At 41.4% G+C, this 21,096-nt stretch overlaps 1 protein-coding gene across 17 annotated transcripts in view; it reads right to left on the bottom strand.

Annotated features, from left to right (window-relative positions):
* The window catches only part of LOC137371950 (nck-associated protein 5-like), a 693,455-nt gene that overhangs the window by 418,213 nt on the left and 254,146 nt on the right, over positions 1 to 21,096 (bottom strand). Inside the window, exon 1 of one of the 17 annotated variants that reach the window (XM_068035098.1) lies at positions 6,804 to 6,890. The exons of the other annotated variants lie outside the window; for them this stretch is intronic. The gene's annotated coding sequence lies outside the window, so the exon portion shown is untranslated. Of the gene's footprint in view, positions 1 to 6,803; positions 6,891 to 21,096 lie in introns of those variants that run through there. 17 annotated transcript variants of the gene reach the window in all.

Here is a 21,096-nt window from a genome sequence, read left to right as displayed (position 1 = left end):
AGTCTGTGCCGACCAACAACCACCCATTTATACTAATCCTACATTAATCCCATATTCCCTACCACATCCCCACCATTCTCCTACCACCTACCTACACTAGGGGCAATTTACAACGGCCAATTTACCTATCAACCTGCAAGTCTTTGGCTGTGGGAGGAAACCGGAGCACCCGGCGGAAACCCACACGGTCACAGGGAGAACTTGCAAACTCCACACAGGCAGTACCCAGAACTGAACCCGGGGTCGCTGGAGCTGTGAGGCTGCGGTGCTAACCACTGCGCCGCCTAACTTCAACGCGGTTGGCAAAAGAAGCAAACGGCAACATGAGAAAAATAGTTTTGACGCAGCATGGTTAGGCATATTCAATTGTGGCATTCAAAAGGGAATTAGATAATTAACTGAAGCAAAAAATTTGCAGGGCTACAGGCAAAAGGTTGGGGGAGTGGGTGAGTTGCTCTTGCACAGTGTGGTCACGATGGGCCAGTTGGCCTCCTTTTGTGCTGTGACTATTCTTTGATTCCATGGAAAGGAATTTGTGCATGCAATAATATGGATGAAATAAAAATTCAAGTAAGGATTATACTTTTTCTTTATAAAATATCTTTTCCTTCTCAATTCCTCGGATCCTCTCATTCCCGAGTCAGCAATGCAAGCAGTTAAATTGTTTCAGGGTCTTTGCCAGTTGTACTCCTGAGTCAATCTTTAGAAGGTGCATGACAGCAGTTTGGGTGATTTTTCTTGCCTCCTTGAAGAAACATCTGGCTTTTCAAATACCTGAAATGTTATCATCCAAAGTCAACCTTAACAAACACTGAATTCTACCCATTATGATGTCAATGGTCCCCTTCGTCCACTCAGTGAATAAAATCCTCCATAATTACTTCAATATTATTTTGAAAATAGGACAATTTGAATATTCAAACTCTTTTTTGCTAAGGACCACCAATGCAGGATCAGTCTGACAATAAAACAACCAAATGAAAACTCTTGACAAGTTCATAAAAATCCATGTCTCTGTGTTGCTCATTGATAACCATTTAAATTATCTATTGTAGCACGAGGTCAAGACATTGTCATGTTATTACTACTGCACCCAGATTTCCATCTCAGTTACATTATTTTATTCGCTGATAGTGTCATAGTACAGCTGTCGAAAGTTGGTCAGAGATAGAATGCCACCCAAACAAGTAACCTTATTCCCATCATTTTTCAAGGAAACATAAAAGGTGATTTTCAACTACCGGCTTTCGATTTCTCACCTAAAAACCAGTGACTGGCAAAGGAAAGTTAGGTGGGTACCTTGAACACTTGACAAAAAAGGCAACCTGATTTAATTTTCAGGTAAGTGTTCAAATGGGCACCCAACAATTTTGGCCACATCATGAGAGGCTGTTTCAACCTGCAAATCTTGGCCCTACACTTGTTATTGAACCACCCCCCAACCCCGCCACCCATCAGTCCACCATTGCAACATTGAGGTACATAAGGATGGATCATGCAGTTGTATCAGGCATTGTGCAGCCTAAGTGGCAGCCTTGAAAGGAATTGTTGTAAGTCACTCAGAAAAATTTAAGGTTTGTGCGATTTAAGATTTTTGCAGAGCCAGGAGGAGCATGAAAATCTTCTGAATCACTACGAGCCCTTTCCCATCTCCTCACTTAACAGCTCCCCACCCTCGCCTCCTTGCCAACAGACCATATAAAAGCGAACTGATTTCTAACCTTCCAAAACTGGCAAGCTACAGCATGGTGCCCATTTGTGTCTACAGTTCACTAGCTGAACAAAAATGAGGCCCGAATCTGAAATGTTTTAGACCTCCCGATCATGACTAAGTAGTTAGCCTGCCTACTTCGCCTCTATTTTGGACGCAGATTGGAAATGTCCTTAATAGCATTTAAGAATTAGTAACATTAATTGTGGTATTGAAGGGGAAAAAAATTAAAGTGTAATTTTGTTAATATTGTCCTAATATAATTCCTTATTCTTTGCATTCAACGCATTAATTTTTTACATCTATTCTTAGTAGAACAATTGGCTCATTATAAATTCTGGGTTCTTAAGACTTGGATTAAATGTGCATTTGTGAATAGAAATGAGCATCTTTGTTGTTCTAGGTTAAAATATCATACTCTGTAGAGTAATACCAGCAACTGTAAATGAATGCTATAATGGCGTAGGATTTTCTAAACTAAACAGCATCATTGTTACTGTCTATAACATTTTATTTTGTTCATTAACAATCTTAGCACAAGCTTCAAAATTAACGAAGATTTTTCTATTCGTGATGAAGCTCCTTGCTGAGACTGGATCCAGTTTCATATCAATACTTGCTTTCAATAGTCTGCAAAATATTTGACTTTTGTCAATCACACTAAAGGTGAAATTCTTCTTGGTAGATAGCATTAATTGATCAATAGCGAATCAGCAGACTACCTTACACATATTCATTTAAATGCTCATTGCTTTACTTGCAAGATCACTTCTACACATTAAGCATTTAACGAATATACAAACCTTTATGCTGAGGATTAGTATTCCAATAGATAACAATTCCATTTGTCCTTCCAACTATTTATCAATATGTACCATATACGGTTAATCACGTTGGGTGCATTTGCATATATCATGTACCCGACTGTAATATACACATTGTTCAATGTTTACAAACTCAGATAAAGCTTTTTCCTTGTTATTTTCTACGGTTGCTTTATAAATGCTGCCTATAAGTCTAGCATCACTTAACATAGCTAACATTGCTAATAATTAATATGGTTTCACTGCAATCTCATGTCTGTAATTGCCGCACTATAACAAGAATCTGCATATATTTGTGATTTGAGACCTTCTGAAAATGGCACAGGTGCCTTTAGTCCCTTACCCCTGAAACTATAAGACTTGCATATAAATACACGGTAGATCTGTTGAAATATACAGAACTTTAAACAGTCACACAGAACATTGCATTTTTTTTTTGGTCAGATTTAACTTCCAAGCTATTTTGAGTTCTTCCCACTTTCCTTCATGGGTATTTATAAAATATTTAAATTTTACCAGTTTCCTACATACTAGGTTTCAAATAAAAATTATTCCTAGATTTAAAAAGTGATTACACTTCAAAAGTACTCCATTGGCTGTAAAGAGCTTTGAGACATCCTGAGCATGTGAAACCACTCAGCAGGTCTGGCAGCATCTGTGGAAAGAGAAGCAGAGTTAAGGTTTCAGGTCAGTGACCCTTCTTCGGAACTGGCAAATATTAGAAATGTCAAAGGTTATAAGCAAGTAGGCGGGGGTGGGGCAAGAGATAACAAAGGAGAAGGTGCAGATTGGACAAGGCCACATAGCTGACCAAAAGGTCATAGAGCAAAGGCAAACAATATGTTAATGGTGTGTTGAAAGACAAAGCATTAGTACAGATAGGGTGTACTATCTTTCTTTTAATGCAATTTCCCAATCTACCACAGCCAACTTTCCCCTCAAACCTTCTTAGTTTCCTTTGGTTAGATTGAAGACGCTAGCTTTGGATTGAACTACATCACTTTCAAACATAATGTAAAATTCTATCATATTATGGTCACTCTTTCCTAAAGGCTGATTTACAACATGATTATTAATTAGCTCTTTTTCATTGCACAATACCAGATCTAAAATAGCTCATTCCCTAGTTGGTTTCTCAACATACTGTTCCACAAAACCATCAAGTATACCTTCCAGGAATTTGTCCTCCACTGCATTAGCGCTAATTAGGTTTACCCAGTCTATATGTAGACTGAATTCCCCCATGATCACTGCATTACCTTCGTTACATGCACCTCTAATTTCATGATTTATACCACTACTGTTTGGTGGCATAGGAACAACTCCTACCATTGCTTGCAGCCCCTTGCTGTTTCTTAGTTCTACCCAAACTAATCCTCTCTCACTAATGTACTGATCTCATCTTTTATTAAAAGCGCTACTCCACATCCTTTTCCTTTTTGCCTGTCCTTCCTAAAGGTCGAATACCCTGGAACATTCAGGTCCCAACCATGGTCCATGGTCACCCTGCAGCCACATCTCTGTAATGGCAATCAGATCATACCTGTTTACTTCTATTTGTGCTTCAGTTCATCTACCTTGTTGCAAATGCCGTGTGCATTCAGATAGAGTGCCTTTAATTTGGGCTTATTATTTTCACAACCTCTAGCCTTATCTGCCAGTGCACTCTTAGATTTGTACGCTCTGTCCCTTCCTGCCACACTCTGATCATCATTACCCTTTTTGCTACCTTGCTCTCTTACCTTCTCCTCTCTCTTTAAATTATCACATCTTCTTTCACTTGATCCCTCGCCCCCACTATTTAATTTAAAGTCCTCTCTACCGCCCTACTTACACAACTTGCTAAAACACTAGTTTCAGCATGGTTCAGGTGAAGACCGTCCCAATGGTACAGCTTCTACCTGCCACAGTATTGGTGCCAGTGCCCCATGAATCAAAACCCATTTCTCCCACACCAATCTTTGTGCCACGCCCTGAGCAGATGTCCCGAACCCTCACACCAGGCAGGCACATAGCCTTCTGGACTTTCGCTCCTGGCTGCAGAGAACTGTGTTTATCCCCCTAACTATACCGTTTCCTACTACTACATGCCTATTTATTCCCCCCATTTGATTGGCTTCCTGTACCACAGTGCCATGGTCAGTTTGCTCATCCACCCTGAAGTCCTTGCTCTCGTCCATACAAGCTGAATTAACCTCAAACCTGTTGGACAATTGCAAGGGCTGAGGCGCCTTGACTTACCTGCCTCACTTGCAGTCACACCCTCCTGTCCCTGACCAAATCAGAAGCCCTGATATTAAGGTGCATGACAGCCTACTGAAACAAAGTGTCCAGGTAACTTTCCCCCTCCCTGATGCATCGCAATATCTGTAGTTCAGCCTCCAGCTCACTGACTCTGAGCTGAAGCTCCTCAGTTTGCAGACATTTATTGCAGACGTGTTTGCCTTGGATCACACTGGCGTCCACCAGCTCCCACATACTGCAGCCGCAACACATCACCTGCCCTGTCATCCTTATTATGTGTTAATTTTTTTTCTTAGTTAGTTTATTAATAAACCCCACTACTACCAAGCCTCACTACTTCTAATAAGCTTTACTACTGCTAGTAAACCTTACTGCTAATAAAACCTAACTAATAAATTACCTAAGTTTCAGAAGATTCTTATTATTTCATGTTATACAAACCCCATTTAAATTCCTTAGCTTAGTTAAGAGAAAAAGAGAAAATGCTTGCCAACCAATCATTAACCTTCTTTGCTGTAATATCACACGTCAATTTTCTTTGGAATGCTCTGAATCCACAGACTTACCACCCAAGCTCTTCAAACTCTCGTCGCTGTCTCTAGGTTACCCTCTACTTCTGCAAAGCAACTTGCATCTTCTACAGCCTCTGGAGACTGAAAAAGCAGCATCTCTTTTCCCCCTCTGCACCAAATTCCCACCTTCACACTCTGACTACACCTCATTCAGGCAAAGTCTCCTCTCCCTGCGTCCCTTACACCAAGGTCGTCTGAAAATTTCGGCCCGTAGTGTTTGTAAGAGCATAACAGTTTCTCTGCAGCACAGACTGAACAGCTGGAAAACACAAAGCTAAAGTGCTATAGTACTACCACTGGCAGGAGATGGTAATTACAAGGTGACAAGTTTAAATAGGCTATTTCCATTATAAATGTGGACATTGGGAGTTATAATGGGAAAGAAAACAAAAGGGGGTGGAGTTTTGTTGAAAGCAAGAATGCACAGAAAAACTTTATATTTTTCACACCTTGGACTAGAGTTTTCCATGGGCTTTGGGACCATGATGTCAGGACCAAATGGAGGTCCCAAGCCCACAATTATCGACAACAAGCCCAACTGTGCAATTTTACTAAAGGCGGCCTCCTAACTGGCCTCCTCTACACTAGCCATACTATTAAGGTTGACGAGCGCGCTTTCGATGCTGCCGGCTCAGAGGGCCAACAGCTCTGGAGCATTGGCAGCCCCACCAGGAGAAATGCGGGCTGCTAAGGCAGGTCAGGGGCCGTCAAGGCACCTCAACATGAAGGCGCATCAGCGGCATGCTTTTAAAGTTAAAATTATTAGCAGCGAAGTTATCAGACCCGTCAAAGCGGAGGGCAAAACACTCCGGGTGCATCGTTTGGGCTGCAAGTGCAGCCTTTCCTGCCAGTGGTCCCCTCTTTGGGACATCGAGCCTCCGGCTCTGCAAGCCCCCCCAGCCTGCTGCAGGGACGCTCTATGGAGATGTTGGCTTCCACAAGAGGTGGTTGGGGGTGGAGTAGACCTCTCCACAGGCGGCAAAATGCCGGCGTGCCTGCAAAATCTGACCTAATTGGGTCTGTAATCAGCTTAATTGGCTGCCTGCCTCAGAGGTGTGGTCAGTCAATCCAGGTTCCCACCCGCCCAAGGGAATCTTCCCCAGCAGCGGGAACGTCACACGGAGCCGTCCAGACATAGCTCCCCTCTAGTGTCCGAACTGTCTGCCTCCATGCCTGGGGAAATTCAGCCTCTCGTTTCTGTAGTACTATACATGCAGAATCATTTTCAGAGCAATTTAGCCACTTGCATGGTTTTCACTAATTACATCAGGATTGTGCAATATTGTTCACGTTTATAAAACTGCAATATAAATCAATGTGTTCTAAATGCAATGGGTGACAGCAAGCTAAAAACAAACTTCACAAAACCAAATCAGTAAGGTAAACCTGAAAAAACATGAAGGCATAAATTTTAAAATAATAATGCAAATATAGATATGAAAGTTAACATACATCATCTTACCCTAGTAGTTACATTTGTGTTCAATGGATTTGACATCTAAATTTATGTCACATTTTATGATGTACTCTAGAAAGAACTATAAAAGCTTTGTGTAAGGGTTATGGATAATAAACAGTATTTTGTATACAATATTTCAACACACAAGCAGACATGCACACAGACACAAACCCCTCCACCAAGAACTGATCCTTTTACAACTATTTCTAACCAACTAAAGAAAACCAGTAGTGATTACGTTATTGAGAAGCAGCTGTCAGTGCATACCAATTGCTAATTTTAGTGCCTGAAAACTCATTTGTAAGACATAGGAGCTCCTTAACGAAGTACAAGAAATAAATTCAGTGCAAGTTAGAAGATGCCAATGTTATCCTTGGATGTTCGCAAAGCAGAATGATAGAATGGAAGTTCCCTACCGTATCCACTTCAGTTACAAAAACATTGTTGGTATATTTTCCTTATTACAAATGTGTGTTTTATTAGGACAAAACATTTTCAGCTGTATGAATGTAAGGTAACATTCTAGTGCATACTGGGCTGCGACTAGTAGCTATCACAGTTTAAGATGTTAAATTACGAGTATCATAGAAAAAAAAGCAAGTAATATTAAAAGCACATTGGCTAAAGAATTATTTTTCCTATAGTGTATGGTACCAGCTCACTAAATCAACCAAATGATAACATTGAATGTGACTTATTTACTCAGTCAATCCACAAGTCCCCTGTGAATAGATCAATCGACTCTTGAACTCACTGGGTTTATATCATCTATAAATCTTATCTTCAAATTACATTCTGTTGTTTATTTTTTTTAACAGGAGCTCATTATCAATTCAGGACAGTACAGTCCTCTATTATTTAGGCAAGGAAGGACAATCAGTGCCTATAAAAGAAATAAGCTAATTTTAAAAATATCTTTGTTTGACGATGATAAACTGACTGGTTGTGAAAGGTTGATATGCTCCATAAAATGATAAACAGCTCTTCAAATGCTTTTTTTAATTGGCGCGGGGTTCGTTGGGGGGTGGGGGGGGATGCTCTCACAACGGTATCAAGAAATGAAATGTTCTTGCTCTTTGATCAAATCTAGATAATTGTGAAGGAGTTAAAAGTGACCAGAGTCTGGTTCAACCAGAAACAATTGTTCGTGTCTAGTTGAAATGACAGCACCTAGAATTGTTTAAAAAAAGGACTAGAAAAAAGGCTTATGCAGCAGTGACCTTCTAAGGGGAACCTTAACTAAGAACAAAAAGCCAGTGGGACCCACAGGACAACTGTTCAGGATCTGTAGTGTGAAGCCTGGGTCATTTTAATGGGGTCTCATTATCATTTCCTGGTCAGCCACCCACACAAAATGGGTTCCTAGAGGAGGTTCGTTGACGAAAATAGGTGGCTATCGATCTGGTATGTCATAAAAGAGGCATTTTGGACGATTTTGCAGCTGAGAGGTGTGGAGGGAGGATGAAGGGGGGTGGAACAGAGCCTGGGGCAGTAGCCCAATCATTCTTTGTGGTAGCCCAAAGCTGCAATGTCACTCTTCCTAGTCCCACAAAGATTATCTTTAAACCTATCGAACAGTTCTTTGTGTGTGTCGTCAGGTTTTACTCAGTGAGGTGACTTCAGCAGATCCTCTGCCCAAGAGGCTTTAAAATAGCTTCTAGTCCTATGTATGTCATAAGACACCAATTTACATATACTCATGAATATCCTGCTTGGATCAGGAGAGCGTCTCAACCATCGAAGTAAACAGCTAACAATGTCAAGGGGCTGGATTTTATGCCGACGACCCTGCATCCGCCCAGCCCGGGGATCCGATCCGCATTTTACGGGTCCCCGGGCTTTAACTGTTCAGAGGCAGGACTTCCACCTGCTTGAGATAGGATGTCCAGCCTCATTGAGCTGCCGGCCAATCATTGAGCCGGGAGCACTTAGTCCCAGCAGCGCCACCGGGAGCGGTGGCCACTGCTGGGACTGCAGCCCAGCAGAGGACTGAAAGTAAGCAAAGGCTGTCTCGTTGTGTGAATCGGTCGCAACCTGGCAAGGCAAGGGTGGTCATTTGGGGGGGTCAAGGGGGCATCTCCGATCCCCTGTGCCCGGTTGTCAGGGAACCCCCAGCTGGTGCGCTGAGAGGCCGCCAGGTATCACTGGGCGGCCATTCACATCAACCGGACGCCCCCTTGCCACAGGTAAAATACCCACTTAAGGGCCTTGATTGGCCTGAGGTGAGCAGCCAATTTCTGCACCCCCCCCCGCCCCCGTCCCGCGGCCCGTGTAAAGTGGGGCGGAGGCAGGAGCAGGCCGGGAAGGCCTCCCAAAGCCTCCTGCTCAATTTTACGCCACCCCCCCACCATCCGGCTCACTGGGGTGATGTAAAATTCCAGCCATGGGGTGGGAAATTCACCGCTTCGATTACAATTCCTATTCTACCCAGTTTCTGCTGTGTCAAATTACCTTCTGAGTTTAACATCCCTACCAGATGCAGTTTCACTTTTGAGTGATATTGTTGCATGGAATTTTCTGGAAAGCTTCATTATAACTATTATGCAAGACAGAACTTGAGTATTACTGAAAACAAGAGACATTTTGTCAAAGCTTTTCATCTTGCACTCATCAGGACAAATCGCAAGAATACCAATGTAAGGGAAAGCAACAAATTTATATGGTACGAGAAGACAGTGCTGATAGGTTGGCAAGCGGACTCTGATTGGTAGAGGCGTTGCCATAGAGAATGCACCAGTTTATCATGACTGACAGTTACCTGCCAAGCTTTGTTTGAAATTTAAACCAGGCAGATTGACTCTGATTGGTCAAGGCATTGCCCTGATGAATGAGCCAGCGAATGGTGGTCACTTATTTTGTTTAGCTGAAACAGGCACAATGTGTGTAGATGTTCTTTCTGTCTGCAAAGAACAGGGCCCTGTGTAATAATATATGTAGCTTCCAGTATGTGCAAATGTGCTACACTGCTAGCCCAAATGACAATCCTAAATTGGTTGTCAGTGTAATTCTTAGCACACTGAGAATTATTTAGCAAATATTGTCCAATCACAGAATCACATCTAATGTTGGACACTCAAAACACAGTGTCCAACATTAAATGTGATTCTGCAATTGGACATTTGCTAAATAATCCTCAAACACAGTGTCCAAACAATGGTTGCTTTCCCTTACATTGGTATTCTTGCCATGTCTCTGTTTTCAGCAATATTACCTAAGAGCGGAACTGCACCATTACTTCCACTGAGCAAATTCACCTGTAACTAACTTACACAGGTTTTATGCTGAAACATTGCTACGAGTAAATTTCCTCAATCAATTCCTGAGTTATGTGCTGAAACCCCATTTGTCTTATTAACATTGCTTTGAAGCAAAAGTCCAGTGAGCACAAATTGCCTACATTTTTTTTTAAACAATTCATTTTTATTTCTCCCTACTGAAACCGGCACTGGATCTTCTATATATTTGAATGGTTATTTACGGTATTTCATTAAAGATAAAAAAGTTTCCATAATTCAAATTGTTAAACATGCTCTGCTTCATGTGCATAAATGCTGGTTTGATGGATTAATGGCTTCGAACTTTGCCTTTGTCAGGACCCAATTGTTTCCACTGATTTCCACCTGCTTTAGACTAGTTTTACATTCCGGCATATGTTAACACAATTCTCAGAAAATTTAGGTGGTAATTCCCATCGCCAAGATCGACATGGAGACCTGTATAAATTTCATCATAATTCCTGCATAAGTGTGATTCAGAAAATTGTGAACCATTGTTGCTGTACTCGTGACTTCACTGTCATAACCCACTGCTGTGGTAACATTACTCTCTGAGCTTACTTCTGCTTTTCCTCTTCTATACTGTGAAGAACAGGGGAATGCACATTGCAAGGCCATTTCAGCTGTTTAGCCCTTCTGAACATGTTGTGGGAGGGTATGGTTCTAAAAAATTTCAAAGGCCCTAAAACCTGCATCACTTTGTTTAAATGCAGTGCAGGTGTCAGAAACATAGGTTATTTTTTATTTTATTTATTTAGAGATACAGCACTGAAACAGGCCCTTCGGCCCACCGAGTCTGTGCCACCCATTTATACTAACCCTACAGTAATCCCATATTCCCTATCACCTCCCTACACTAGGGGCAATTTACAATGGCCAATTTACCTATCACCTGCAAGTCTTTGGATGTGGGAGGAAACCAGAGCACCCGGCGAAAACCCACACAGACACAGGGAGAACTTGCAAACTCCACACAGGCAGTACCCAGAATCGAACCCGGGTCCCTGGAGCTGTGAGGCTGCGGTGCTAACCACTGCGCCACTGTGGGAAACATTGCAATTAATACAAGAAATTTGCATGTAGCATTGTTTCAGCGTTAAACTGAAGCAAATCAGTTGCGCATGAATTTCAAAAAACAAAAGTTTCCCTAATACTGTAATGGTGCCACAACTGTTATGAAGATTCTGGGCTAGATTTTGTTCTCCCCCAGGCGTCAGGTTCCATGGCAAAGCGGGCATGAAAATGGCTCCGGTTGAGGCCCACCACTGACCTCAACGCCGTGAGGGCCCGGCCCGATCATCCTGGTGGTGGCGAGGCGATGCGACCTCAATTAAAATTTGTAAATCAATAAAATGAATACATTCAAATAAACTAACCTGCAATCTTGAGGGCCCGCTGTGATCTTCGGCGTGACAGCTGGCACTCCCTCACTTTCAAATCTCCATCTAAGGAAATGCGACACCACACTAGTGGGGAGGGGGAAGGAGTTAAGATTTTCAGTGCGAAGGGGGAACAGGGTCAATCAAATGGTAATGGGTGTAGTGGATGGTGGGAAGAGTTGACCTTTAAACATTGTGCAGTTTGCCCGGGTGGGTGGGGAGTGGAAGGTCAGATGTAAAAGGTAAGTGTTTTTGGGGTGGGGGGAGGGCAAATAGATACTGTAATAATTATTGGCAGGGTGGGAAAGGGGCGTTATAAAATTTATTCAATTAATTTTGGGGGGGGGGTTACTTCTTTAAAAATTTAAAAGTGCCGGCAGGGCTGGCTGCTCTTTAAAAATGGCGCCAGTGCCTGCACACAGGCAGGTGACGCCATTGACGGGGACAGACAGCCTGCCCCCTCCATGTGATTGGGTGGGGGAGGGCCGCCCCAGTTATTTAAATGAGCCATCGCACGGGAGATTGCAGTGGCTCTTTGGCTTGCCGCCCACCCATTTTTTGAGCTTGCCGCGACTCTTAGAATCCAGCCCTCTGTTTCGCTAACAGTTTTCCTTAAAAGATTTGCAAAACATCATTCACCATATGGATGCTAGTTTGTAACTTACATTTCTTTTTCATTTGTCTACAAAGGGATGAATTTTTATGAGATATAAACTAACATATGTATTCATTTATGTACTTAAGAACTTTATGCACTAAACTGCATACAATCATTTGTCATTCATCTCAATGTCAACGTGATAAAAATAATGCATTGTTACAGAACGTTTTGAAGTTATCTTAGTACACCAATACTGGCATTATCCGTGATGCAGGTCAATATAACTGCAGAATGGAAAATCTGCACACAATAGAAATTTTGATTCATTGTCTGAATGCCAACTCCCAAAAGATTCCAAAAGCAAAATACTTTGGATGCTGAAAATCTGAAATAGAAACAGAAAATGCTGGAAATACACAGCAGGTCAGGCAGCATCTGTGGAGAGAGAAACAGAGTTAACATTTCAGGTCAATGGCCTTCTGACTTTGTTTTTCTCTCTCCACAGATGCTGCCCAATAGATTCCATCCTGTTCTACTGAACTTTCAAAGTTTTTAATTCTGTCCGACAGAGTTTAATTATATTTCCACACTCGCCAGTTTAACCAAGACACAATCCCTAAATCAAAAGGATGATATTTATCAATCTTAGGGTCACAAGATCTGGCACATTGATGGCTTTTATTTTATTTTTGCATAGACTATGGCTGAACATTATTTTCCATCTGTTTCAACTCTGATTTATCCACAGTCTGTAAACAATTAATTATAGAGTTGAGTTACCTCAGTCAGGCTGAATTCAAACCTACTCCTTTTGGGAACAACCAAACATTCCATTCACATGTGCAAATAAATGATTTCAAATGAACATAATGTGCACACAGCCAGGCCATTCCTCACATTCATAGAAAACGCAAGTTCACATCTCTACACTTAACCAATGCTGTAGCCATAGTATTAAAAAGTACATCACAAAAAAAATTGCACACACGGTTTGCAAATGAACAATTTATACTAATACTATAAATTAGTATTTTTACATGGAACTTAATGCAGGTTTGATTTATACACTTAAGAATTTATAAGCATACTTTACATCTTTCTGTCTAAAAAAGATTTTCATACAACTCAATACTAGCATTGGATATATAATGCAGAATTTGTGATCAGCAGCAAATCAAGGGCAATCGCTGCTTACTACAAAGATCCAGCAATTTCTTTAGGGTGGATTTCCCTTTTTGGATGTCAGTTTAAATATTGTGGCAAGTGAAGGGGATGCCTTGGCATACAGCAGCAGCAGCAATGGCAACAAGCAAGTAAGGAAACAATCACATTGAAGTATTCACACACAGCAAACCAGAAAGTTAAAGGCACTTAATATCTTTTCTATTTAGTTTACATTTTCAGATAGTGAAATAAATGATTTATGATTGGATTAAGATGGAAGCTAAAATAAAAAAATTTTTAATGTTTTTTTTAAATGAGAAATTTGACAATCTAAATTTTGTTATGAAAGTGCTTCCATTTTTTATATTTTTTGAGGACTCGTGTTTGAAGATTGTGGAGATGGATTCATCTGGAAGACTGAAGCAGTTTCATAGATGCTGGACTTTAAAAAAAAAAGAGCACTGGAAGGGCTTGAACTTTGTTTAAAAATAACCCTTACTGGATGTCACATGTCTTAAGCTAAATAAACAACAGGAGCCTTGGTGATTAGTGGGGAGTTGTTTACAGAGAAGTGATATGTCAAGATTTATGGTGGTCAAGAGTTGGTTTCCTTTTGGATTGTTTTAAGTAAGTTGGAGATTAGCCTAAGACAGAAGCAACCAGCTCATCCTTTCTCCACCTCCTTGAGAATCCAGCGTGAGATAGCTGAAACCCCTGATGCGACATTTCTCCTGGAAAGACTGCCAGACTAAGCCTCGACATTGCTTGAGGAGAACTGCTCCAAAAAGATCCCAGTGACAGCCGTCTACGCGTGTTTGGATGCCAGAATAAAGGGATAACTGATATGATTCCATATCTTATCCTTTTCCTTCAAGAATTAACAAGTATCTGGCCAAAGTATTATTGTCTCTTTTGTAAAAAGATATCTGCAGAGAAAACCTCTTTATTTTTTCTTTAACCGGTGTGTGTTGTTAGAGATAATTCCAAGCCTGTTTGTGAAGAAGACACTGAGACTAGGATGCTTAAGTGGAGATGGTTTATGACTTGCCACAGAGCTCACTTCTGCTCTCCAAACACCTCCAACCAGTGCTGGCTGGCTCTTTATATATAGACACTTGAATACAATTAACTAATTAACACCCAACACCTGTTCACCCTATTACCTTGAACTACCAGGTATTTATCTTCCATTAACAGAACTTCAGACCCTAACATGTGTGTGCACGTATGTGTTGGGCTAATTTAAAAAAGGAACTTTTATATTTCAATCTGTGTGTTAAGACTTTGCAGTTAAGTCTTGTTTTATAATAAATTGATAATTTTGTTGCTTATTAAAGAAACCTGGTTGGTGAATTTTATTCTGACATAAGGATAGAGTATATGATTGGCCATATCGGTAACTGGGTAAACATTTAAATATATGTTGTGATCCATGGAGAAGTGGAACTAGAGAAAGACAGAGCACTCTTCCTACCTCGGTCATAACAATATAAAAATCAGCTTCTCAGGGTCAGTAAGGGTGTCCAGCAATAATTCTGAAGTTTGTATGCCATCTCAAACTCAGTTATATCTCAATTAACATGGTGCAACTTTTTCCAAGATTTTTACATCAGGACTAACAGCATAGGAGTTATCAAATTATAATTGTAATGGAGATTGCAGACTGTGGGAACCTCTATATCGCATCCTATGGAGGAGCGCAGACCCACTGACAGCAACTTCTGATTTCTGCATTATTCTGCGCATGTGCTGACTCCCAAAGGTGCTGTCAGTGAAGTAATGATGCAGAACACCGACAGTTTAGTCAACCACAGCAAAATCTGGACCATTGTTTTTGGAGTCATGTTCAAAAGTTTAACAGTGTACTGCACAACCTTTCAGAGAGGCTTGTCAAACTTAAATTTTACCATTTGCAAGAACTATGTTAAAACATGTGACACCTGTACACTGGCCAATCCATTGTAGAAGCAGCATCAATAATGAGGTCCAGCATCTTTTAAACCTTTGTAGCACCCTTACACAGAAATCATCCCAAGCTTCAGAGGAGAAATGGACTCCAAACAATGGTGCAAAAGTTAGGGAAAATAATTGGAAGTGTGATTGAAGGCATTAAAGACAGCAAAAGAAGTCACACAGTGGAGTGGTGAAGAAAAAGTTACAGAAAGTATATCTGAGACAGTTGATATCCTCTCTGCTGCGCAGTGATAGGTCGTGAACAAGAGGAATTGTTTGAGGAATGTAAGATTGCAGATGTGTCTTGCAGGTTTAAGAAATGGGACAACTGTGGCATTCATTTCAAGATATCATAGAATGCCAGTCTTCCGTGTTGAAGTGCTGACCCAGCAGCTAATTCATCACTGTTACTTTCATCCTCCTGCTTTACTGTGGCTTCTGTATCCTGTGTCCTTTGGTCTCCCTGCAGTGGGATGACAGCCATTTATGAAATTCTGAGGGAGAAGGTATTTAAGGAACTTCACTTGAAACATCTAAAGAACTGCTTCAAGATGCCTTCAATAATCATTCTGGTTGGAGGTATGGCCTTCACTGCATTTTTACTCTGTTTCCATTCATTATTGGTGGATAGGTGCCATCATCCAAGACTGCAAAGAGTAGTCTTGGCATCCCGGAAGCCATCTTTCCACTCATCCCCTTCAACAAATATCCAATACAGGTGATTACTTTAAAATGAATGCATCATGGTACATTAAGGGTGAGGAGGAATTTACTTGCATTACTCTATACTTCACATGTAAGGACAGTCATAGAATAACATTAACATCTGGATTCTTACAAGCCTGTAGAATTGTTTTGCCCAATTGTGCTGTTTTTATTTTCTAGTGGCAAATGTTATGTTGTTGGTATTGCTAATATATGTATCATGTCCTTGCTGTGTTTGTGGCCAGCAAATTGGCTGCAGATGCAAATATCACTACTACTCATCCAAAATAACTCCAACACAAAAACTGAGTGCCTTTATACCACGACTAGCAATGGTTTGTTCATTGCATCTGGAAGTCTTAATTAAGGAACACAACACTGTCATATCCTGCTTAGCATCTGCCTCGTCAAGCACTGCCCTTCATTCTTTGCCAGGTAGCTGTTGCCCTAGATGTAAATTTACAAGGCAACAGCAGTAGCTCATTCTAATGCTTCAATATCACCTTACAATAAACACTGCTATTTCCTCCTCAGCTAATTGCAGTGCTCGTGTAGCACTGATACCACCAATCATTGTAAACAAAAGATCATAGTTTGTAGCTCAGTTATGTCACTAAGCATCAGTACAAGCAAATAATTTGCAATACCAGTTTCAGCAAAGGAGGACCAAGGGATTAAAGAAGGGGAAAATAGAGTACGAGAATAAGCTTGCGGGGAACATAAAAACTGACTGTAAAAGTTTCTATAGGTATTTGAAGAGAAAAAGATTTAAGACAAATGTAGGTCCCTTACAGTCAGAAACAGGGGAATTTATTACGGGGAACAAAGAAATGGCTGACCAATTAAATGCATACTTTGGTTCTGTCTTCACAAAGGTGGACACAAATATCATACCAGAAATGTTGGGGAACACAGGGTTTAGTGACAGGGAGGAACTGAAGGAAATCAGTATTAGTAGAGAAATGGTGTTGGGGAAATTGATGGGATTGAAGGCCGATAAATCCCCAGGGCCCGATAATCTACTTCCCAGAGTACTTAAGGAAGTGGCCCTCGAAATAGTGGATGCATTGGTGCTCATCTTCCAAGATTCTATAGACGCTGGAACAGTTCCTACAGATTGGACGGTAGCTAATGTAACCCCACTATCTAAAAAGGGAGGTAGAGAGAAAACAGGGAATTATAGACCAGTCAGCCTGATGTCAGTAGTGGGGAAAATTCTAGAGTCCATTATCAAAGATTTTATAGCAGAGCACTTAGAGAACAGTGGTAGAATTGGACAGAGTCAGCATGGACTTACGAAAGGGAAATCATGCTTGACAAATCTACTAGAATTCTACGAGGATGTAACTTGTAGAGTTGATGAGGGGGAGCCAGTGGAAGTGGTTTATTTGGACTTTTAGAAGGCTTTCGACAAAGTCCCACATAAGAGATTAGCGTGTCAAATTAAAGCGCATGGGATTGGGGGTAGTGTATTGCGATTGATAGAAAATTGGTTGGCAGACAGGAAACAAAGAGTAGGAATAAACGGGTCTTTTTCCGAATGGCAGGCAGTGACTAGTGGGGTACCGCAGGGATCGGTGCTAGGACCACAGCTATTCACAATATATATTAATGATTTAGATGAGGGAACTAAATGTAATATCTCCAAATTTACAGATGACACAAAACTGGGTGGGAGGGTGAGTTGTGAGGAGGATGCAGAGAGGCTTTAGGGTGATTTGGACAAGTAAAGTGAGTGAGCAAATGCCTGGCAGATGCAGTATAATGTGGATAAATGTGAGGTTATCCACTTTGGTAGAAAAAACAGGAAGGTAGATTATCTGAACGGCTATAAACTGAGAGGGGAATATGCAAATAGACCTGGGTGTTCTCGTACACAGGTCGCTGAAGGTAAGCATGCAGGTGCATCAGGCGGTAAAAAAGGCAAATATTGTGTGCAGTTTTGGTCTCCTTCTCTGAGGAAGGATGTTCTTGCTATAGAGGGAGTGCAGCGAAGATTTACCAGACTGATTCCTGGGATGGCGGGACTGACGTACGAGGAGGGATTGAGTCGGTTAGGATTATATTCTCTGGAGTTCAGAAGAATGAGGGGGGATCTCATAGAAACCTATAAAATTCTAACAGGACTTGACAGGGTAGATGCAGGAAGGTTGCTCCCGATGGTGGGGGAGTCCAGAACCAGGGGTCATAGTCTAAGGATACAGGGTAAACCTTTCAGCACTGAGATGAGGTGAAATTACTTTACCCAGAGAGTGATGAGCATGTGGAATTCACTACCACAGAAAGCAGTTGAGGTCAAAACATTGTATGTTTTCAAGAAGGAGTTAGATATAGCTCTTGGGGCGAAAGGGATCAAAGGATATGAGGGGAAAGCAAGAACAGGTTACTGAGTTGGATGATCAGCCATGATCATAATGAATGGTGGAGCAGGCTCGAATGGCCAAAAGGCCTATTCCTGCTCCTATTTCCTATTTTCTATTTTAGCAATACACTGAATGTCCAGAGTCTTGGAATATGGCGCATTTGTGGGATGTGTTATGTCATAACAACACAAATCTTCAATGTTATGGTGCCCACAAGCCATTGCCTTCAAACAGGAATTTGTCAACATGCAATGGCATGCATTCACTGGGTGCTGCTCTACACACCCAGTTTACTGCTCTGTAATACATGATCAGCACAGGTGGTCAATGTAATGCCAATAGGAATTTCCAGGTTATCATTTCTAATGTATAAATGTGGAATTTGAAGAAGCACAGGAACAAGGGTAAGCCATTCAGCCCCTCACACATGCTCTACCATTCAATTAGATATGGCTGATTAGTACCTCAACTTCATTTACCCACCTCCCACCCCAAGCTCCATACCCCTTATACATAACAAATATACTTTCGTGAATGGAAGTGGATCCATCTGCTGGTGATCAATCTGCAAACCTCCTACAGTCCCATTCGTGCACACCAAACATGTTTATCAAAGGCATAAATGACATCCTACGTGACTGTGACCATGATAATCTATCACTCCTCATCCTGGTCAACCTTTCTGTAGCCTTTGACATGAGTGACCACACCTCCCCAATGTGTCAGTTGTGGCCCTGTTGGTAGCACTCTTGCCTCTCAGTCAGAAGGTTGTGGGTTCAAGTTCCCGCTCCAGGGACAAAAATCTAGGCTGATGCTCCCGTGCAAGACTGAGAGAGTGCTGCACTGTCTTTTGGATGAGTTAAATCGAGACCCCGTCCACCCTCTCTGGTAGATGAAAAACAAACGCATGACACTCTTTCGAGGAACAGCAGGAGAGGTATCCTCAGTTTCATGATCAATATTTATCCCTCAAACAACATCACAAAAAAAAACAGAACATCCTATCATCATCATATTGCTGTTTTGGGAGTTTGCTGTACACAAATTGGCTGCTGTATTTTCTACAATACAACAGTGAGTACGCTTCCAAAAAAAAAAGTACTTCATTTGCTGTAAAGTGCTTTGGGACATTCTGAGGTTGTGAAAGGTGCTCTTTCCCAGTTATCCAGTTGGGCACCATTCTCATCTATCCAGTCATAGCCAGATAATCACCTACAATGGCTTCTCTTCCTGCTCCAGTACCGTTACCTCAAATCCTCAAGGACCTATCTGTGGCCCACTCCAATTTCTCAATTATATGCTGACCTTCAGCAACATCATCCAAAATCACAAAGTAAAGTTCCAGATGTATGCTGACAACACACAGCTCTACCTCACCACCACCTCTCTCTAACCCTCTACAGTCTCTGATTTGTCGCACTACTTATCTGATATCCAACACCGGACAAGTAGAAATTTCCTCCAAATAAATATTGGGAAGACAGAAGACAATGTTCTCAATCCCTAACACAAACTCAGCTCCCCAGCCACCAGGTCCATCTCTCCCTGGCTACTGTCTGAGCTAAACCAGACTGTTTACAAAACTGGTATTGTAGTTGACCCTGAGATTAGCTTCCAACCACATATCCACGCTACCACCAAGACCACCTACTTCCACCTTCATAAGATTGGCAGATTCCACCCTGCCTTATCTCATCTCCTGCTGAAACCCTCATCCATGTCTTTGTTACCTCTAGTCTTGACTACTCCAACTCTCTTCTGGTCAACCTCTCATCTTTCACACCCTCCATAAACTTGAGCTCATCCAAAACCCAAATTCTGCTGCCCATAGTCACACACCATCCGGAGTTGGAAATATATTGCCGTTGCCTCACTGTTGCTGGGTCAAAATTCTGGAACTCCCTCCCTAACAGCACTGTGGGTATACCCTTACCAGATGGACTGCACTGGTTCAAGAATGCAGTTCACCACCACTGTCTCAAGGGCAATTAGGGACAGGCAACAAATGCTGGCCTTGCCAGCGATGCCCACACCCCATGAAAGAACAAAAAAGAAATCCTAACTTGCACAAATTCCCATTCACCCATCATCCCTATGCTTACTGACCTACATTGGCTCCTGGTCCAGCAATGCCTCAATTTTAAAATTCACATCCTTGTGATCAAATTTCTCACTTTGCCTTATCTCCATAAGCTCTCCAGCCCTACAACTCTGAGTTCCCTGCACTTCTCCAATTCTGACCTTCTGAGCATCCCTGATTTTAATTGCTCCACCACTGGGGGTTATGCCGTCATTTGCCCTGGTCCTAAGCTCTGGAATTCCCTCCCTAACCTCCTTCATCTTTCACTCTTCCTTTAAGATGTTCCTTAAAACCTACTTCCATCAGTCCTACAATCTCCCTATGTGGCTCAGTGTCAAAATTTGTTTGCTAATGCTCCTGTGAAGTGCCTTAGGACATTTTACTACATTAAAGAAGTTATATAAAGGCAAGTTATTGTTGAAAAATATGAATTCTTTTGTCTGTTCAGTGACAATAGTATACTATAAGTACCTATATTTTGTTTTCAATGTGTTCTACAACATTCACCAGCATTAAGTTTTGGAAATAAAAACTACAAGCTACTTTTATTTCTCAGAACCTAAAGTAGCTATTCATCATTACTAAAAGCCCCAAATTGTTTCTCTTTAGATTTCCAGAACCTTTTTCAAAAGTATGAATTAAAAATATTTTTAGTGGTCTCTCATGGAAACAAGCAGGATCAAAAAATAACAAGGCATTGCTTATTTGGTTATTTACAAGCATTGTAATAGGCTACATTTTTATGAAATAATTGTGATTTATAAAA

This window comes from Heterodontus francisci, chromosome 7 (assembly GCF_036365525.1).
Source record: "Heterodontus francisci isolate sHetFra1 chromosome 7, sHetFra1.hap1, whole genome shotgun sequence".
Lineage (NCBI taxonomy): Eukaryota > Metazoa > Chordata > Chondrichthyes > Heterodontiformes > Heterodontidae > Heterodontus > Heterodontus francisci.
Note: the sequence above shows the minus strand (reverse complement) of the source record. Positions and strands in the feature narration are given on the sequence as shown.